Source organism: Capricornis sumatraensis, chromosome 3 (genome assembly GCF_032405125.1).
Source record: "Capricornis sumatraensis isolate serow.1 chromosome 3, serow.2, whole genome shotgun sequence".
Taxonomy (NCBI): domain Eukaryota; kingdom Metazoa; phylum Chordata; class Mammalia; order Artiodactyla; family Bovidae; genus Capricornis; species Capricornis sumatraensis.
In genome coordinates, this window is record NC_091071.1 from 169,602,052 (window position 1) to 169,620,694 (window position 18,643).

Genomic DNA, 18,643 nt, shown 5'->3' on the forward strand with positions numbered 1-18,643 from the left:
AGTCCCAACTTTATAGCTTTAATGGAAGGACCTCCTGCTGGAGGAGGAACTGAAGAAGAAGCAAGTGGAGGGAGACAAGGCGCTCACCCAGCAGTCCGGCATTCCTGACATTACTTCAGCTTCCCTCTGGATCTCTGATTCCTACTTTGATTATTCCCAGTTCTTGGGCTGTGTCCTGTACAGGCTAGATTTTTTTCTAATCACATAAGGCTTTCCACCTTACCTGCTGGCCAGTACTCCATGAGGAAAGTTCACTGCTTCCTGCCCGTCTTTGCCTTGCCAGTTGGAAGTGGCTCCTTAGAGCTGCTGAGCCCATTCTAAAAGGGTCTGCTGGACTCTGCTTGAAGGTACTATCTGGCTGGGCACCCCAAGCCTAGTCTAGTCTCTTAACTCTTAGGGAGGCAGAATAGAAAGACGGTTAAAAACCCCAGGACCTGGAGACAGACTACTTGGGTTCAAAGTCCCCTTGTTATGATCTGGGTAACTCAGGGGAAGCTAGGAACCTCCCTGGGTCTCAGTTTTCCTTTCCGCAACATGGGGATGAGAATAACAGCACTTAACTCATAGTGGTGTCAATAGGGTTAAGCTGAATTCATGTATACAGGGCCAGGGACAGTAAACTAACTACAAGAGTAAGATGGACAGTCCTGTACAACAAAGAACCATCCCACCTGTCGTGACTTGTGGGCAGGTTGGAAAAGAATTTCTAGACAAGAGGCAGAATGAGAGGAGAATGAAGTTTATTAGAGTGGGAGACACTGTTAGAACAGTGGGCCAGCTCAAGGGAGAGTCGACCTCCTTGGCAAGCTGCTGCTGCTGCTAAATCGCTTCAGTCATGTCCGACTCTGTGCGACCCCATAGACGGCAGCCTGCCAGGCTCCCCCGTCCCTGGGATTCTCCAGGCAAGAACACTGGAGTGGGTTGCCATTTCCTCCTCCAATGCATGAAAGTGAAAAGTGAAAGTGAAGTCGCTCAGTCGTGGCCAACCCTCAGGGACCCCATGGACTGCAGCCTACCAGGCTCCTCCATCCATGGGATTTTCCAGGCAAGAGTACTGAAGTGGGGTGCCATTGCCTTCTCCGTTGGCAAGCTAGTAACCAAATTTTATAGCCTCGAGACAGAGAAAATTCCTACTGGAAAGGTGGCATTAGGTAACTGGTTAGGATGCTATAGGGTGGGTATTTAACCTAATACGGGGTCAGGGAATGGGGAAGGTTTAGATCCTGAGGCTCATGGCAACAGTTGCTATGGGGCTTGATCAGTTTCACAGATTTTCATCCTGTGACCTTGGTACAGGGCTCCACACCACCTAAAATGCCATCAGTGCTCCTACTTGAGAAACCCTGGCTAAGAGCATGGAACTTGAATGCTTAGGTTGACTCACAGATCTACCATTTACTAGTTTTGTGATCTCAGACACTTACTGAACCTCTGTGCCTCTGTAAAATGGGAGCAAACTATGATTTGTAAAATGAGAAAAGTGACAGCTTGCTTTATAGCTTGCCCTGAAGTTTAAAGGAGTTAATACATACAAAGCTTTTAGGACAAGGCCTGGAATAGAATCAGCTCTACACTTTAGCAACTGTTACTATTATAGTGTGCCCTTATCTGATGTTGTGCACATAACTTGGGGTGGCCTATGGTATAAGCATTTTTCTCACATCAGAAAAAATAAATCTCTGCTTCCTTTGAAAGTTCTCTGGAAGAAAAATTTCCCTCAGGAGGTTGTTAATTAATTTCTATGTATATTACTCACAAGGGAAAACACTTTCCTTAACACAGGGAAAATGTAACTGGTCATGTTCTAGATAGTGGTGAATTAGACCAGTATGAAGAGCCAAGGTGTCTTAGCGAGGAACAGTTCAGTTGCAAATAACAGAAGCCTTCTCATACACTGGCTGAAGCAAGAAAAACATCATGGGGGTGGTCAAAAGGGGGGAATCTGGGTGAACATTTAGGGGCAGGAAGTAGACAGGTCTCATGAGGAACTAGAAACAGGAACTGGAAACTTCTAAATAGATCCAGACTCCCACTCTTGCTCACCACTCCTTCCATACCACCCTAGCCGAGCCATCATCAGCTCCTGCCTGGATGGTTGCGACATTCTCTCTTCATCCTCCCACGACTCATTCCTCACACAGCAGCCAGAGTGATCTTTTAAAAGTGTAATAGGATTGCATTGTTTCCCTGTACAAAGTCTTTCAATGGTGTCCCTTTATACCTGAGGGCAGGCATTTGCCCCTCTGCTGTATCCCTTGGGTGCGGTACATGGTAGGGGCTCAACAAAAGTCTCGGGCTTCCCTGGTGGCTCAGACGGTAAAGCATCTGTCTGCGATGCAGGAGACCCAGATTCAATTCCCGGGTTGGGAAGATCTCCTGGAGAATCAATGGCAACCCACTCCAGTATTCTTGCCTGGAAAATCCCATGGATGGAGGAGCCTGGTAGGCTACGGTCCATGGGGTCTCAAAGAGTCAGACACGACTGAGCGACTTCATGTTCTCCTTCAACAAATGTGTTGACTGACTGAATGGAAAGGCACCAGTATTTGAGGCAGAACCCCTCTCTCCTTCTCCCTCTGAGGCAACAGGGTTTCTTGTCGCTCTTTGTGAGTCTTCATGGATCTCTTGGGTTCTCACCATTCCCATTCACATGACACAGATGACTATCCAGTCGACAGCTATGTCACCTCTCAGCTTCAGTGTCACCTGTATCCCAGAGTCCAAATTTCTGGAAGAGAGAAGTTGGTTCAACTTGGCTGAGGGGATCCACCCTATCCCTTCAGTTATGGCCGGGGACCGCTGAAGCCCACTCCTACTGGAAAGGTGCTTTTAGGAAAGAGGAACATGGGCTGGCAGACCACTCTCAAAATTATGTTCCACCTCTAGGGCAGGGCTCAGGACTGGGGAATCCCCAGTCCTCAGGGAGTCCAGTACTAGGTTTGGGCGGGCAATTACACCTTGACAAGAAGATCCCAAATATTAATACAATCCGGGATTTGAAATACATATAATAAACTAGCTACAATCTTTATGAACAACTGAACCACATGCGAGGCATAGTTCTTTTATAAGTATCACTTCTAGGTATCAAAACATATGATCTTCCCGACAACATTATGAAGAAGGTACTATTATCCCCATTAAACAGATGAGGAAATGGAGGTGCAGAGAGATGGTCAGTGATGGAACCAGAATTCTAAGCCTTCCAACCACCAACTGCACCTGTTACTTCACCAGCTGAACAATAATACAAAGACATAATTCCCTTCTTACAATGAGGAAAATGAGGTTCAGAGAGATAAAGTTTAAAAATGTACATAAAGCCACCTGGCTATAGAGTAACAAACCCTTGGTTGCAACAGACCTACAACTCTTAGGCCAAACTTCCTCCACCATCCTGCCTATGACAGTGAAAAAAAAAAAAGCAGCTTTATTGAGATATAATTCACATTCACCTATTTAAGGTGTACAATTCAATGGTTTCTAGTATAGTCACAGATCTATACAACCCTCACCAGAGTCAATTTTCCCACTGTAACTTTCTGCATAAGGTTACTCTCTCCCTGAGAGGGGAAGTGACGAGCCAATAGTCACACAGTGTATAGATGGCAGAACCCAGACTACTGTCACAACCATTACGACAATGTTTCTGGAAACCCCCATGTGAATGACAGTGTTTGTCAGAAAAACGATGGCTCATTGTGGTGTGATGACATGGACAGCAGAGCTGGGAGGAGACAAGACAAGAAAGCCCCTAGCCCATGGAGACTGTGCAAAGCCTGAACTCTGGGCTCTGTGACCTCCCCTGCTTTGCCAGACAACCTCTTGTCTTGCTTCTCTTTATTCCTCTGACAGATACCTAAAGTCTTAAAAGCCTCAGTTCAAATATTTCCTCCTCCACAAAGACTTCCCTGATTCATACTCCAGGTTGGGCCAAATGCTCTGCCACGATGCCTGCTGGACAGCTTTCTCTATCTCAGTAGTATAGCTCTTCTCTGTCTTGGCCCCTCTGCTCTCTTCCCCTGGTGCTAAGTGCAATGACTTTGGAACTAAAAAGGCAAGGATTTAAATCCATGCTCTGCCATGTCCTACCTATGCAACCTCGGGAAAGCACATAGCAGGCCCTCTACAATTCTCAGGTCCTTTTACCCTTCCCTTCTGGTTTCTCAGAGTGTGCTTATTAAGCCTTAGTTTGACTTGGAATCCCAGCGATCATGGCATCTGGTCCCATTATTTCATGGCAAGTAGATGGGGAAACTGGAAACGGTGACAGACTTTATCTTCTTGGGCTCCAAAATCACTGCAGATGGTGACTGCAGCCAGGAAGTTAAAAGACGCTTGCTCCTTGGAAGAAAAGCTATGACAAACCTAGACAGCATATTAAAAATTAGAGACATTACTTTGCCGACAAAGGTCTGTCTAGTCAAAGTTATGGTTTTTCCAGTAATCATGTATGGATGTAAGAGTTGGACCATAAAGAAGGCTGAATACTGAAGAATTGATAGTTATGAACTGTGGTGTTGGAGAAGACTCTTGTGAGCCCCTTGGACTGCAAGGAGATCCAACCAGTTCATCCTAAAGGAAATCAACCTTGAATATTCATTGGAAGGACTGATGCTGAAGCTGAAGCTCCAATACTTTGGCCTCTTGATGCGAAGAGTTGACTTATTAGAAAAGACCCTGATGCTGGGAGAGATTGAAGGCAGGAGGAGAAGGGGCTGACAGAGGATGAGATGGTTGGATGGCATCACCGACTTAATGGACATGAGTTTGAGTAATGAGAGTTGGTGATACAGGGAATCCTAGCGTACTGCAGTCCGTGGGGTCACAAGAGTCAGACATGACTGAGCAACTGAACAAAAACAACCCCCAGGCTAGCCCAAGAAATAGTCCGTTTTTCACTGTTACTCTTGTTTCTTTGGTGTTATTTTTTCTCACAGGCTCTCAAATTAGTGATTCCTTCAATTCTCCAAGTAGTCCTAACACTTAGCAGGTTTCACTGAGGCTTTAGTGAAACAGAAGGAAAAGTTCGGCACAGTAGCACACCAACTTAAATTTATTTATAAGACACCACTGTCCTAGAAGGTCATGGTCCATTACTGCCAAGAGGAACTTCTTTCTGGCTCTATCCCTCCTTGGGAGTCAGCCTCACTCTAGCTTCATTCTAGTTTCCCATCTCCTCCAGCCTCTCTTTAGCTTTATTCTAGTCTCCAGCAGTCTATTCCAAAACTTTTCTTACTCTACAACTTGAAATATTTTCTTCTCTGCTCTAGATTAAGCCTCAGGGTGAAACTGACCCACTGAATACTCATTAAAGCACTCTTTAAAGGAAAACCCTGGTTGTCCAGTAGTTAAGACTAGGTACTTTTACTGCCACGGAGCTAGGTTGAATCCTTGGTTGGGGAGCTGAGATTCCACAAGTTCCTTGGCATGGCAAAAAAAAAAAAAAAAAAAAAAGCCCTTGGAAACAAAGGGTACTTGACAATTATAGAGTTCTTTTTTTGTTTTTCTTTAGCAAAATTAAATTCTTCAATTGGGCTCCCTTTCCACCAGTTATAGGAAAGTTAAAGAGAATAAATAATTCTTCTGTTCCAAGCATTATTCAGGGATTATGGGATCCCTCCCACCACTTCCAGCTACACGATCACTAGTTGTCCCCCCGTGTTTGTATGTATACACACAGACACACACAGACACACACACACACACACACACACACACACACACACACACACACACACACACACACACACAGGCCATGCCACAACACATGCAGGATCTTAGTTCTCTGAACAGGGATTGAACCTGAGTTCCTTGCAGTGCGCAGAATCTAACCACTGGACAACCAGGGAAATTCTATATTTTCTAGTAACAATTTTATTTGAGATAAAATTCACATATCACAAAACTTACCATTTTGAAATGACTAATTCTGTGGGTTTTAGTACATCCATGCAAAGGTTGGCAACCGTTGTTACTAACTTCAGAACATTTTTATCACCCCCCAAAAACCCTGTACCTGCTAGCAAATTCCTATTTCCCCCTCCCCCAGCCCCTGGCAAACAGTAATCTTAACAACTGATTTTAAGGTAAAACATTACATTTTTTACTATTAAGTACTATTGTGCTATCTGTGGGGCTACTGTAGATGACATTCATCAAGCTAAGAAAGAGCCCTTCTATTCCTAGTTTGTCGAGTGTTGGATTTTGTCAAGTGTTGGATTTTGTTAAATGTTGAATTTTGTCAAATTTTTTATGCATCTGTTGAGATAATCATATGTTTTTGTCCTTTATCCTGTTAATATGGCATATTACATTGACTGTTATGTAAATATGAGCATGTTTTTAACACACTCCATGTTGCTATGTTAAATCATCATATTGGCTTATAAGCTCAGGTGGTTGTACCTAATTTAAACAAAATTTGATAGATAACAATACAGAGTTACACAACTATATGCTTGGGTACTTAGGTTACCTTTTTTTTTTTTTCGCCATAGTTTTTCTGAAGGAAAATGTTCACTGTGAAAGCATATAAAATATACTTCAAAAAAGATATAAAATATCTTACAAACTATCTGTTTTGGGTTTCTCTGATAGCTCAGTTGGTAAAGAATCCACCTGCAATGCAGGAGACCCCAGTTTGATTCCTGGGTCAAGAAGATCCCCTGGAGAAGGGAAAGGCTTCCCACTCAGGGATTTTGGCCTGGAGAATTCCACGGACTGTGTAGTCCACGGGGTCGCAAAGAGTCAGACACGACTGAGCGACTTTCACTGTCACTACACTATCACTATCTATTGATGTCAGTCTCTCTGCGGCTGAGAAAAGCCACAGCATGCATGATGACAGGTTGTCCTGGGCAAAATAGTCCCCAGTGCAAAGGCCACTGCCTCCGTGGGGCTTGTGTAAGTCACCAAGGCATCTGTGGAATATATTGCTGGCCTCTAGGGGGCAGGAGTCTCCTCTCTTGGGCTAGAAAATAGAATGAGGCTTGAATAAAGATAACAGGTCAAGAGTCTACATTCTCCTTCCGTCTTTTAAAAAAATTCTGTCTTCTGGGACTTCCCTGGCAGTCCAGTGGTTAAGAATCTGCCTTCCAATGCAGGGGACACGAGTTTGATTCCTGTTTGGGGAAACTAATCCCACAAGCTGTGGGGCAATTAAGCTCGTGCGTCACAACTACTGAGCCTGCACACTGCAACTAAGACCTGACACAGTCAAATAAATAAATAATTTAAAAATTCTCTTCTGGAACTTTCTGTGCTGAGAGAAGTTGTTATAGCAGATCTTGGGGCAGAGGGAGAGAGCGGTGCACTCAGCTTGGCCAGTTACCACATTGAGGACGTCTATTTTTGTCTGTCCATTGCTCTTTCCTTTGGGGAACTTCCCTCCCACCCCCACCCTATGTGACACTCACAGGGCTGCCAATCATAGGACTACCTCTCTGACCGCAGGAGTGACTCAACTCTGAGTCAGCTAGACTTTCTTAGGACTTTGCCACCTTGAGAGGAAACACTTGGGGATGGAAGGTAGTTGGTGCTGAATCATTTGATGTATTTACCTGGAGAAGTAGTTCTTATATGTGGTCCCTGGAACACCAGCATCAGCATCTGGGAACTTGTCAGAAATACAAATTCCCGCACCCCACCCCGCATCTTCTGAATCAGAAATTCTGGGTGGAGGCCCCAGCAATCTGTGTTTTAACAAGTCCTCCTGGTGATTCTGACCTAGAAGAGATGAGAGATTTCTGCTAGTGGGATTCCCAGAGTTGACTTGGATCTTGTCGTTTCCTAGAACTTGGCTGTAAGATCTTCCGTGGATGCTTTGATATCCTCGGTGTCCTAATAAGTTTCTTTTTGGTTTTGCTGTGTTTAAGAGAGCCAGAGTTGCCTTCTGTCCAGGTTGCCTGCTTGGAACTTAAAGACTCTGACTGCTGGCCATCTCACCTGATTCATAGCAGCACAGACCCTTCTTCAACCATGGATCTTTGCGTCATATACAAGGTTGCATTGTTCAGTTTCATTTTGGTATTTCTGTTTAGCTGCAGGCCCAATTCTAGGCCAAAACAGAGCCCAGCAGGGCTTCTGACCAAACTCTATCAATGCCCTGCCTGTTATAGTTCAGTTGCCTTCCCCAATAACACAGGCTTTTGTATTTTCCAAGAACTGTTTATAAAAACCTCTTCTCCCATTCCTGCACTTATTTGACCCCTCTCTTCTTTCATTTTCGCTCCTAACTCCCTTTCTAACTATTAATGACAACCATTAGTATCATGCAGTTTGTTTTCTATATTAGTTGAGGAACAGAATAGCTGTTTTAATAAAGAGATTACAAATACAGAATACTTTAAAATTATATATCTTATTTAATAGTTGTTGCTCTTTTATCTCTTTAAGCCTCTGAGTGGATCAGAGTGAATTCAGAGGTAAGTGGCTCTGCCCTAGATGTCACTGAAAGACACCAGTTCCCTCTATCCTGTTGATCTGCCTTTTCCTAGGACACTGTTATTTCTGTTTTTCTTTGTTTGTTTGTTATATATATTTTTCCTAGGACATTGCTGAAACAAGCTCTCTCTTGCTACATCTACATTCCCAGCCTGTGGGAAAGGGGGCAAAGAGGAAGTAGGTGGCTAACAATTTCCTTTTAGGACACGATGTAGATGAAGTGATACTCAGATCATTCTAGTCACTTTGCAATGGTGAACACTTGCACGGCCACACCCATCGAGCTGCAAGGGAGGCTGGGAAATATGCTCTCGAGCTGGGCAACCATATTCCCTGCTAGTTCTTGGGGTGACGATTGCTTTGTTACCAGAAGAAAGAAGGAAATTATGGATAATGAAGGACAACTGGCAATTTTCTCACCTTTTCTAACCCCAAGTTTTATATTCATGTGTTGAATGCTCAGATGTCCTCATGGACTAGCAGATGATTACTGAGAGAGCAATCCACGTGTAAGACTGGAAGGAGCAGGGTGACAGTGACTGTGACGAAGTGGGCCGCACCATGTCTTGTTTAGAGGGGGCAAGAGCTAGTTGCCTACTCGATGTCCCTGATCCCTTCTTTGCAAATAGACCTCCAAGTTTGCCTGGGTAGTTGTGTAACTAGGGCATACATCATGATTTTCAAAGCCAATCATGCAATTTCTGCTTCACAGCCTCCCTCGTAGCTGTGAGTGTCCGTGTAACTCAGCCAATGAGAGAGTTAGAGAAGTATACTGGGGGACTTCTGGGAAAGCTCTTGCTTTTCTAGTAGAGAGTTAGCCATGACTGGAGCTTCCCCTTAGATGTTCTTCCTTCCTTGATAGTGCATGTGATGCCTGGAGCTGGGGCAATCATCTATGACTGTGGGGTAGCAAGGGTGAGGGGAAGGACAAAATTACTGAGCCAGAGAGAACCACGGCCAGAGCTTGCCTTAGCATCTTGTTATGTGAAAACAAGCAAACAAAAATCCCAGAAACACATACCTGCTTGTTTAAGCAATTTAAAATATTCTTTTCACATCTTTTTTGATCCACTTCCTAGAGTAATGAAAATAAAAACAAAATAAAGAAGTGTGACCCAGTTAAACATAAAAGGTTTTACATAGCAAAAGAAACCATAACCAAAATGAAAAGACAATCCACAGAATGGGAAAAAAATATTTGCAAATGAAGCAACTGACCAGGGATTAATCTCCAAAATACAGAAACTACTCTCATAGCTCAATGTCAAAAAACCAAGCTCCCCAATCAAAAATGGGTGGAAGATCTAAAAAGACGTTTCTCCTAAGGAGATATACGAATGGCCAAAAACCACATGGAAATATGCCCAATTTTTAGAGGAATGCAAATCAAATGAACTTCCCTGGTGCCTCATACAGTAAGGAATCCGCCCACAATGCAGGAGACCTGGGTTCGATTCCTGGGTTAGGAAGATCCCCTGGAGAAGGAAATGGCAACCCACTCCAGTATTCTTGTCTGGAAAATTCCATGGATGGAGAAGCCTGGCAGGCCCCAGTCTATGGGGGTCACAAAGAGTCAGACATGACTGAGTGGCTTCACAAATTAAAACTATAATGAGGTCAGAATGGCCATCATCAAAAAACAAAAAAAAAAATCTACAAGCAATAAATACTAGAGAGGGTATGGAGAAAAAGGAATCCTCCTACACTGTTGAATGTAAATTAGTACAACCATTATGGAGAACAGTATGGAGGTTCCTTAAAAAACTTAAAATAGGGCTACCATGTGATCCAGCAATCCTATTCCTGGGCTTATATCCAGAGAAAACCATAATTTGACAAGATACATGCACCCCAATGCACACTGCAGCGAAAGACTCTGATGCTGGGAGGGACTGAGGGCAGGAGGAAAAGGGGATGACAGAGGATGAGATGGCTGGATGGCATCACTGACTCGATGGACGTGAATCTGAGTGAACTCCAGGAGTTGGTGATGGACAGGGAGGCCTGGCGTGCTGCAATTCATGGGGTCGCAAAGAGTCGGACACGACTGAGCGACTGAACTGAACTGAATGTCCATCAACAGAGGAATGGGTAAATTGTCCATGTATACAATGGAATATTACTCAGCCATAAAAATTAAATAATGCCATTTGTAGCAACATGGACGGACCCAGAGATTGTCATACTGAGTGAAGTAAGTCAGACAGACAAATATGTGATATCACTTGTATGTGGAACCTAACAAAAAAGAACTTACAAACTTATAAAACAGAAACAGAGTCACAGATGTAGAAAACAAACATATAATTACCAGGAGAGAAATGGAGGGAAGGAATAAACTGGGAGATTGGGATTGACATATACACACTACTGTATATAAAATAGATAATTAGTAAGAACCTACTGTATAGCACAGGGAACTCTACTCAATACTCTGTAATGACTATATGGGAAAAGAATCTAAAAAGAGTGGCTATGTGTATATGTATAATGGATTCACTTTATTGTACACCTGAAACTAACACAGCCTTGTAAATCAACTACACTCCAATAAGTTTTAAAAAAATCAGTCTATCTGAACCTCATGGCCATTCAAAACTGATTAAATCCTTCCAGACTTTTTCTATATGTATATTCACTTTGTAAAAATGTGAACTACATACACTATTCTGTAATCTGTAGATGTACAAAAAATACTGTGCAATATTGTACGGTATTAAAATAATTGATGCTTTTGAACTGTGGTGCTGGAGAAGACTCTTGAGAGTCCCTTGGACTGCAAGGAGATCCAACCAGTCCATCCTGAGGGAAATCAGTCCTGAATATTCATTGGAAGGACTGATGTTGAAACTGAAACTCCAATAATTTGGCCAACTCATGTGAAGAGCTGACTCATTCGAAAAGACACTGATGCTGGGAAAGATTGAAGGTGGGAGGAGAAGGGGATGACAGAGGATGAGATGGTTGGATGGCATCACTGACTCAATGGGCATGGGTTTGAGTAAACTCCGGGAGATGGTGATGGATAGGGAGACCTGGTGTGCTGAAGTCCATGGGGTTGCAGAGTCAGACACAACTGAGCGACTGAACTGAACTGAAACTGAAAATAATGTTCAACATTGCAAGCATCTTTTCCTGTCACTTACTATCGTTCCATATTTTTCACTTTTATGACAGATTATCCACTGCAGAACCATAGCATAATGCGCTTAATCAATCTTTAATAATCACCAGACATTCAGGTAGTTTACAGGTTAGCTGTTTTTGTTTTTGAAGGGGAGGTTTGCTATTATAAACAATTCTATAGAATATTCTTGCAACTAACTTACAAACTTCTGAATATATCCTCGTTATTATTTTTCTGATTATTTCCTTAATTTTCTAGAAATGAAGTGATAGGGTGAAAGGGCAATAAATAGCACTCTCTCTTAAGAAATGTAATACCCTTGCCTTTGGTTCCATTTCTGCTACAGCGAGTAGCCAGTCATTCATTTATTCATTATCCATTCACTTAACAAGTTTAAGAGGCCTGGGCTAGTCACTGAGGAGTACTAAGATATGAATAAACTGTGCTCCCCATCTTCAAGGCACTCATAAGGGTCTGGCAGAGACAGGCAGGACAACAGGCCATGACAGGAAGGAGTAGGAGTGGTATTTGGAGTCGGCAGCTTCTGACAGGCTTCCAAATGATCCCCACCTCCTGCTACTTATGACCTTGTGTGACTCCCTACTTATGAGTATGAGCTGGACCTAGTCAGTTGCTTCTAATGAGTGGAATATGACCAAAGTGACGGGATGTCACCTCTGAGATTTGGTTACAAAGGACTTCTGCTTTGCTGCCTCTCTGTCCTTTGCCCTCTAATCTGCTTGCTCTGATGAAGCCAGCTGCCATGCTTGCTGGCTGGAGAGGTCTACATGGCAAGGAACTGAGGGAGGCCTCTGGCCAGCAGCTCTTCAGGAACTGAGGCCTAAGTCCAACAGCCTGTGAGGAACTGAATCCTGCCAACAATCGTGTGAGCTGGGAAGCTGATCTCTTCCAGCTGAGACAAGACGAAACCATGCCCGGATGCTTGATCTACAGTGGGATAATGAGTATGGTTTTAAGCCACTATATTTGGAGAAATGTATTATACAGCGTTAGACAACTAATGCACAGGTGGAGCGGTCCATATAAGCACAGTGCACGCGTGACAGGTGACAGGCGAGGTGAGGCCCGGAACCACTGTGGCAGGGGAAAGCTGTATCTGGTGAGATGTCTGAGGAGAGAGCACGCTGATGTTGTGTTTTGCAGGCTGAAAAGGCATTAGGGGAAGAAGGCGTTGCCAGGCAGAGTTTGCAGAACAATCATGCTTTGGGACCATTTCCCAAATCTGTTAATAGCTTGCCTGTCTCACCATCGACTACAGGTAAATTTACTTGATAGAAGTGAAATCAATAGAGCTTCAGGGCCCCTCACCTGAAGTCCAGAAAGAGCCCTACTAGTTTTGTGGGAATAATTTAGCATTCTTTTAAATTTAACTTTATATTTATTTATTTTTTTGGCTGTATCATGTGGCATGTGGGATCTTAGTTCCCCGACCAGGGATTGAAACCACACCCCCTGCACTGGAAGGCAGAATGTTAACCTTTGGACCACCAAGGAAGTCCCTTGCATCCTTTTTCATAAAGAAATTCCCCAACTTTAGGTTACTGCCTCGGTACTCTTGCCTGGAAAATTCCATGGATGGAGGAACCTGATAGGCTGCAGTTCATGGGGTCGTGAAGAGTCAGACACGACTGAGCAACTTCACTTCGCTTTTCACTTTCATGCATTGGAGAAGGAAATGGCGACCCACTCCAGTGTTCTTGCCTGGAGAATTCCAGGGACGGGGGAACCTGGTGGGCTGCCATCTATGGGGTCACACAGAGTCGGACATGACTGAAGTGACTTAGCAGCAGCAGCAGACCTGCCAAGACCCATCCATTGCCCTCTCCCAGATTCATCCCTCCCTATCTATACCATCAATCTTCCACTATATGTTTTTTTGTTTGTTTGTTTGGCTTCATCTCTTTGGAAACTGTTTTTCAGCAGCCCTGCCTTCCCCTCCTGCCCCCTGCCTTAATCCAGGTTCTCTAGTCTTTCCTCACAGGCCCTTTGCTCTAACTCTTTAATCATCTTTACTGCTGTCTTTTAAGTCTCTCAGACTTTTCCCTTAGGTAGTGGTGCCCAGAACGGATGTGTTTTTCTAAGCAGCAAGTCTAGTTCCTGACCAGATGGCATCTAAGCAGGGCCACTTTGGGGCTGGCTGAGTCCCGGGACCACCTCTCTTTCCTGTGTTGCCCCACCCCCAACTGCAGAATGACTGAGTTTCAGAGAAACAAAAGGTGTAAGGAAGAGGTAGAAGATGCCAGAGGAGAGGGGGAGCCTTGCTATTTTCTTAGCAGTGGGACCTCTCTGTTAGGATCCTCATGGCAGTATTTTAAGATGGTGATGGGGCCTTCCCTGTGGTCCAGTGGTTGAGAATTTGCCTGCTATGGAGACACAAGTTCGATCCCTAGTCCGGGAAGATTCCATATACTGCATGGGCAACACCTCATGGCCAGCAAGTGCAGGGTCAGGCCCCGCTGACTTGAGGCCTAGGCTCCAGCCTCACCTCATGACCCCTCCATCCTTTGCTAGTTCTCTTAGGGGCATAATCACCTACATTCAAGTTTTAGATAAAAACTGCTGGACATTGCAACAAAACTCTACCTGTGCGTGTTAGTTGCTCAGTCATATCTGACTCTTTCTGACCCCACGGACTGTAGCCCATCAGGCTTCTCTGTCCATGAAATTCTCCAGGCAAGCATACTGGAGTAGGTATCCATTCTTTTCTCCAGGGGATCTTCCTCACCCAGGAATTGAATGCGGGTCTCCTGTGTTGCAAGCAAATTCTTTATCATCTGAGCCACCAGGGAAGCACAAACTCTACCTGGAAATAAGTTTTATAAATCAAAATGTCAGGCAGGCTAAATTCTTGTTCCTGAAGAACACCCACCAGTGAACTGGGACAAACCCGGGTTTGTATTCAATTCCAGAGAGAGGAAAAACAATTGACAAAGGAAGACAAGAGATTTCGGCCCCAAAAAATCAGAGTTGAAGGGCTGGACAGATTACAATGTGGGGATAACAGTGAAAGTAAGAAAATAACAATTATTGTTTATAAAGTGCTTACAAAGTGCATTGCTTTTTATAGGTTAGTGCATCTTATCCTCACAACAACTCTACTTTAAAGGTAGGGTTATCATCCCTAACTTTAGATTAGAAGCCTGAAGATGAAGAAATTTACACACAGGTAGGAGCTGGCATGCTGCATGCTTTAAAGGAGAACCCACTGAGGCTGTGCCACGCTCATCCATTGAGAGAGAGACCGCAGGCTGGCTGCCCAACACACTGGTCTGCCTGTTGAAATGGGGATCACATTTACTTATGAAACAGATGTCGTCTTGGCAAATTGCAGGTCTTTGCCTATGTTCACTTTATGCAGAAAGCTTATGGAAGAAAAATATGAAGAAAACAACAAACGAATGCAGGAACTGAGATCTCGGAACTTCCAGCGGCAGACTGTGGATGTGTTCCACGTGAGTGCGCTTCTGTTTTAAATTTTACAAAAGACCTTTTCTTGCCTCGGATTCTTCAGATTCATAGGGCCAATTGGGTAGGAAAGGGGGACAAGGTAGGGAAAAAAAAACATCCAGACCAACTTTGCCCAATTCCAGGATGTACTGAGATTTGTTTAGAGTGCTAACTGTAGGCCAAAAATTAGAGACAACACTATTTCAGAGCAGCTGTACCAAGTACCTGCTGTTTAAGGGTGACTTCATCAGGATGGAATGAACAGCTGAGTTAAAGGTATGACTTTGCAGAACAGATACGTGTCTATCTAATTTTGAATTTCAGCCATGCTTTACCTCTCTAGTCCATTGTTCTTTTCGTCTTATTTTTTGTTCTTTCTCCCTTTATTTTCTGTCTCCTATCCATATCATCATACATTGTGTTAATAACTCCTTTGGAAAATTACCCTAGATATCCAATAATAAATAAGGTTGTAGACTCACATGAAATGCACCCCAGATTCATGTCCTCTGCATCCCAAGCACCTGAATAGCAAATACCATTCCCTAATGGTTAAACATAGGAGAAGGCAATGGCACCCCACTCCAGTACTCTTGCCTGGAAAATCCCATGGATGGAGAAGCCTGGTAGGCTTCAGTCCATGGGGTCGCTAAGAGTCAGGCACCACTGAGCGACTTCACTTTCACTTTTCACTTTCATGCATTGGAGTAGGAAATGGCAACCCACTCCAGTATTCTTGCCTGGAGAATACCAGGGACAGAGGAGCCTAGTGGGTTGCCATCTATGGGGTCGCACAGAGTCAGACACGACTGAAGTGCCTTAGCAGCAGCAGCAGCAGGCAGCTGTGACGAAGGCAATGGCACCCCACTCCAGTCCTCTTGCCTGGAAAATCCCTTGGGCGGAGGAGCCTGGTAGGCTGTAGTCCATGGGGTCGCTAAGAGTCGGACACCACTGAGAGACTTCAGTTTCACTTTTCACTTTCATGCACTGGAGAAGGAAATGGCAACCCACTCCAGTGTTCTTGCCTGGAGATTCCCAGGACACGACTGAAGCGACTTAGCAGCAACAGCAGCAGACAGCTGTGATGCAGGGACTTGAACAGTGGTATATCTGGCTCCAAAGCCATTGCTTTTATCCATTCAGCTTTACAAGGTAAAGGCAAATGGGAGCAGGAGGAACCTATTTTCTGTGGATGAAGTTAACGTCCTAAAGCAGGGGTTAGTAGGTGCCATAACTTGGGAGGGTGTGGCACCCAGTTCATGTGGGTAGCAGAGGTGACTCAGGAGACCCTTAAGAGCCAGGAATTGAGTGCTGTGGAAGACGTCAGCAGAGGAAGCTCCTTGGTCCAGAGTGGGCAGGGAGGAGTGCAGTCTTTCAGTATCCGTTGACTGCTCTCTGGATTGGCTCAGGAACTTGGAGGGGAGGGGCTTAGGCCTGTAGGATGCAGATCTGAACCAGGAAGCTGGAGCTCACTTGCTCTCCTGGTGTTACTGCCCCTGAGCTGTAGTCACATGTCTGAGTTTGGATCCTGCTCCTCTTCCTGAGTCTTCAACTTAGAGATTTAACAATCTTGAGCCCCAGGTTTCTGTAAAGTGAGGATGATCAGAGTATATATAGTTAAATAACATATAATGATTTTGCCGTTGGGAGAATCCAGTGAGGTGATGGATACGAAAAACTAACCCAGTGCCTGGGGCTGTGGGTGGTTGGTAAATGGCAGCCATATTATCCCGAGATTCCATCCTTGGCTGCTTGAATCATCATTTTTCTGCTTTCAGCTTGTTTTCACTCCCATTGCTTACTGAATTTTTTAACTTGTTTTTATGATTCACAGCTCATTTCATTTCATAATTGCAACTTGTCTCTGGCCTGGAAGATCTAACCATCATATAAAAGCAGAAGCTTTTTCATGCTAGGAATTTTCTCTGTGCTGTTTTTCTGAGATTTTTTTCTTTCTTATTTTGTAGACAAAACATTGGATCAATGTTAAAATGGTTCACTGGTCAAAAACAGTGACCAATTCTGATTTTCATGATAACAACAACAATAACAATATTTTATTTGAAAAAATGGAATAGCTCACTGAGGCAAAAGTTAAATGTCAAGCCTCAGAAAAAGCACACAGGCTAGCTCTAGGGAGTTGGGAAGTAGGAAGTGATGAGCAGTACCTCCAGGTGCTATCAGATGTGCCTTGTGTTAATCTATCCAAGGTGAAATTCTCACAAGGGAGCGTTGGATTGACTTGGCTTGTGCACCTATGCCCTTGTTCTGGGAGGGAGAGGATCCTTATTAACAGACTGAAATTTAGAATAAGTGAGTATAGGGGAGGGTAATGCCCCAAAAGCAAATGCAGGTACTATTACAGGAAGACGGGTTTGGATGCTGGGTGAGCGCAAACAGCAGGTGTTCCCTATAAAGGCCATTCTCCCTGTGATGAAATATCAAGATTCTGGATTTTTCAAATATTTGCAAATAGGCAGGATAGTTGAAAGAATAAAACAACGAGCACTTATCTACACTTTAAATTCAACACCTGCTTCCATTTTGCTACATTTGCTTACATTTCTCCCTGCATTTTTAAAATTTTGTGAACTATTTGAAAGCCTCAGACATTGTGGCCCTTTAGGCTTTAAATATTTCCTGTATCTCCCGAGGACAAAAACACTGGTATACATAAATGCAATACTATTACTGTAACCAAAAGTGGGGTCCTGCTGCTCACCGCTCAAAACAGCCACTATAGAGGGCAGGTTGGTGGAAAGGAAAGTTTGCTTTATTTTGAATGCTGGTAACCCTGGGAGAGGGGTGGGGGTGGGGGGTGGATGCCTGTCCAAAGGCCAGCTCCCCCCACCACACACCTAATCAGAGGGCAAGAGCTTTTACAGATGGAGGGAGGGTCTCCATGTAGAAACAGTACGGTCAGCTCTGACAGTCATCTTGAGATTGGTCATCGGTGGTCTGACCAGCATCATCTTGATTGTTTTAAGTACCATTAAACTTCAATTCCATGATTGTTTGTTCTCATTTCCTTGAGGCCAATTCTTGGAACTGTGGCAGCTTATATCATGACTACAGTCTGCTCATCATGTAGTTAGCTTCTTCCACCTGGTGGGGGTTTCTGTCTATAAGACAGCTCACTGGATATGGCTCAGAATATCATCCATAACCCTTGAGAAGGAGCTAAAGGTCCTTGACTATGCCTAACGAGTACATTAGTATTCATATTATTTGGTCTCCTTTGACTGTTTTCCTTTGTTTCTGCAATTCCTCACTTTTCTGATTAAACTTATTCTTTGGCTAAAGTTTTTCCACTGACAAAAGACAGGCAGAGGACGTAAGGGGCAAAGACCATAGGGTCCTGCTCTGTCTCATTACCACACCTAAGAAAGTTGATAAATATTCCATAACATCATTTCAATGCAAATTCATGTTCAAATTCCCTCAGTTGATACAAGAATGCATTTTATAGATTTTTTTTCAGATCAAGATTGAATCAAATGTCACTCTGGTTTTAGGATCTTTTTATTCTCTTTTAATTTAGAGCAATTCCTCTACATTTTTGTTTTTTTTTCATGTCATTGACATTTTAATCCAGGCTAGTTG

General features: G+C 43.8%; 1 pseudogene; it reads left to right on the forward strand.

Annotated features, from left to right (window-relative positions):
• The window catches only part of LOC138076371 (heterogeneous nuclear ribonucleoprotein A1-like), a 56,693-nt pseudogene that overhangs the window by 23,735 nt on the left and 14,315 nt on the right, over positions 1-18,643 (forward strand).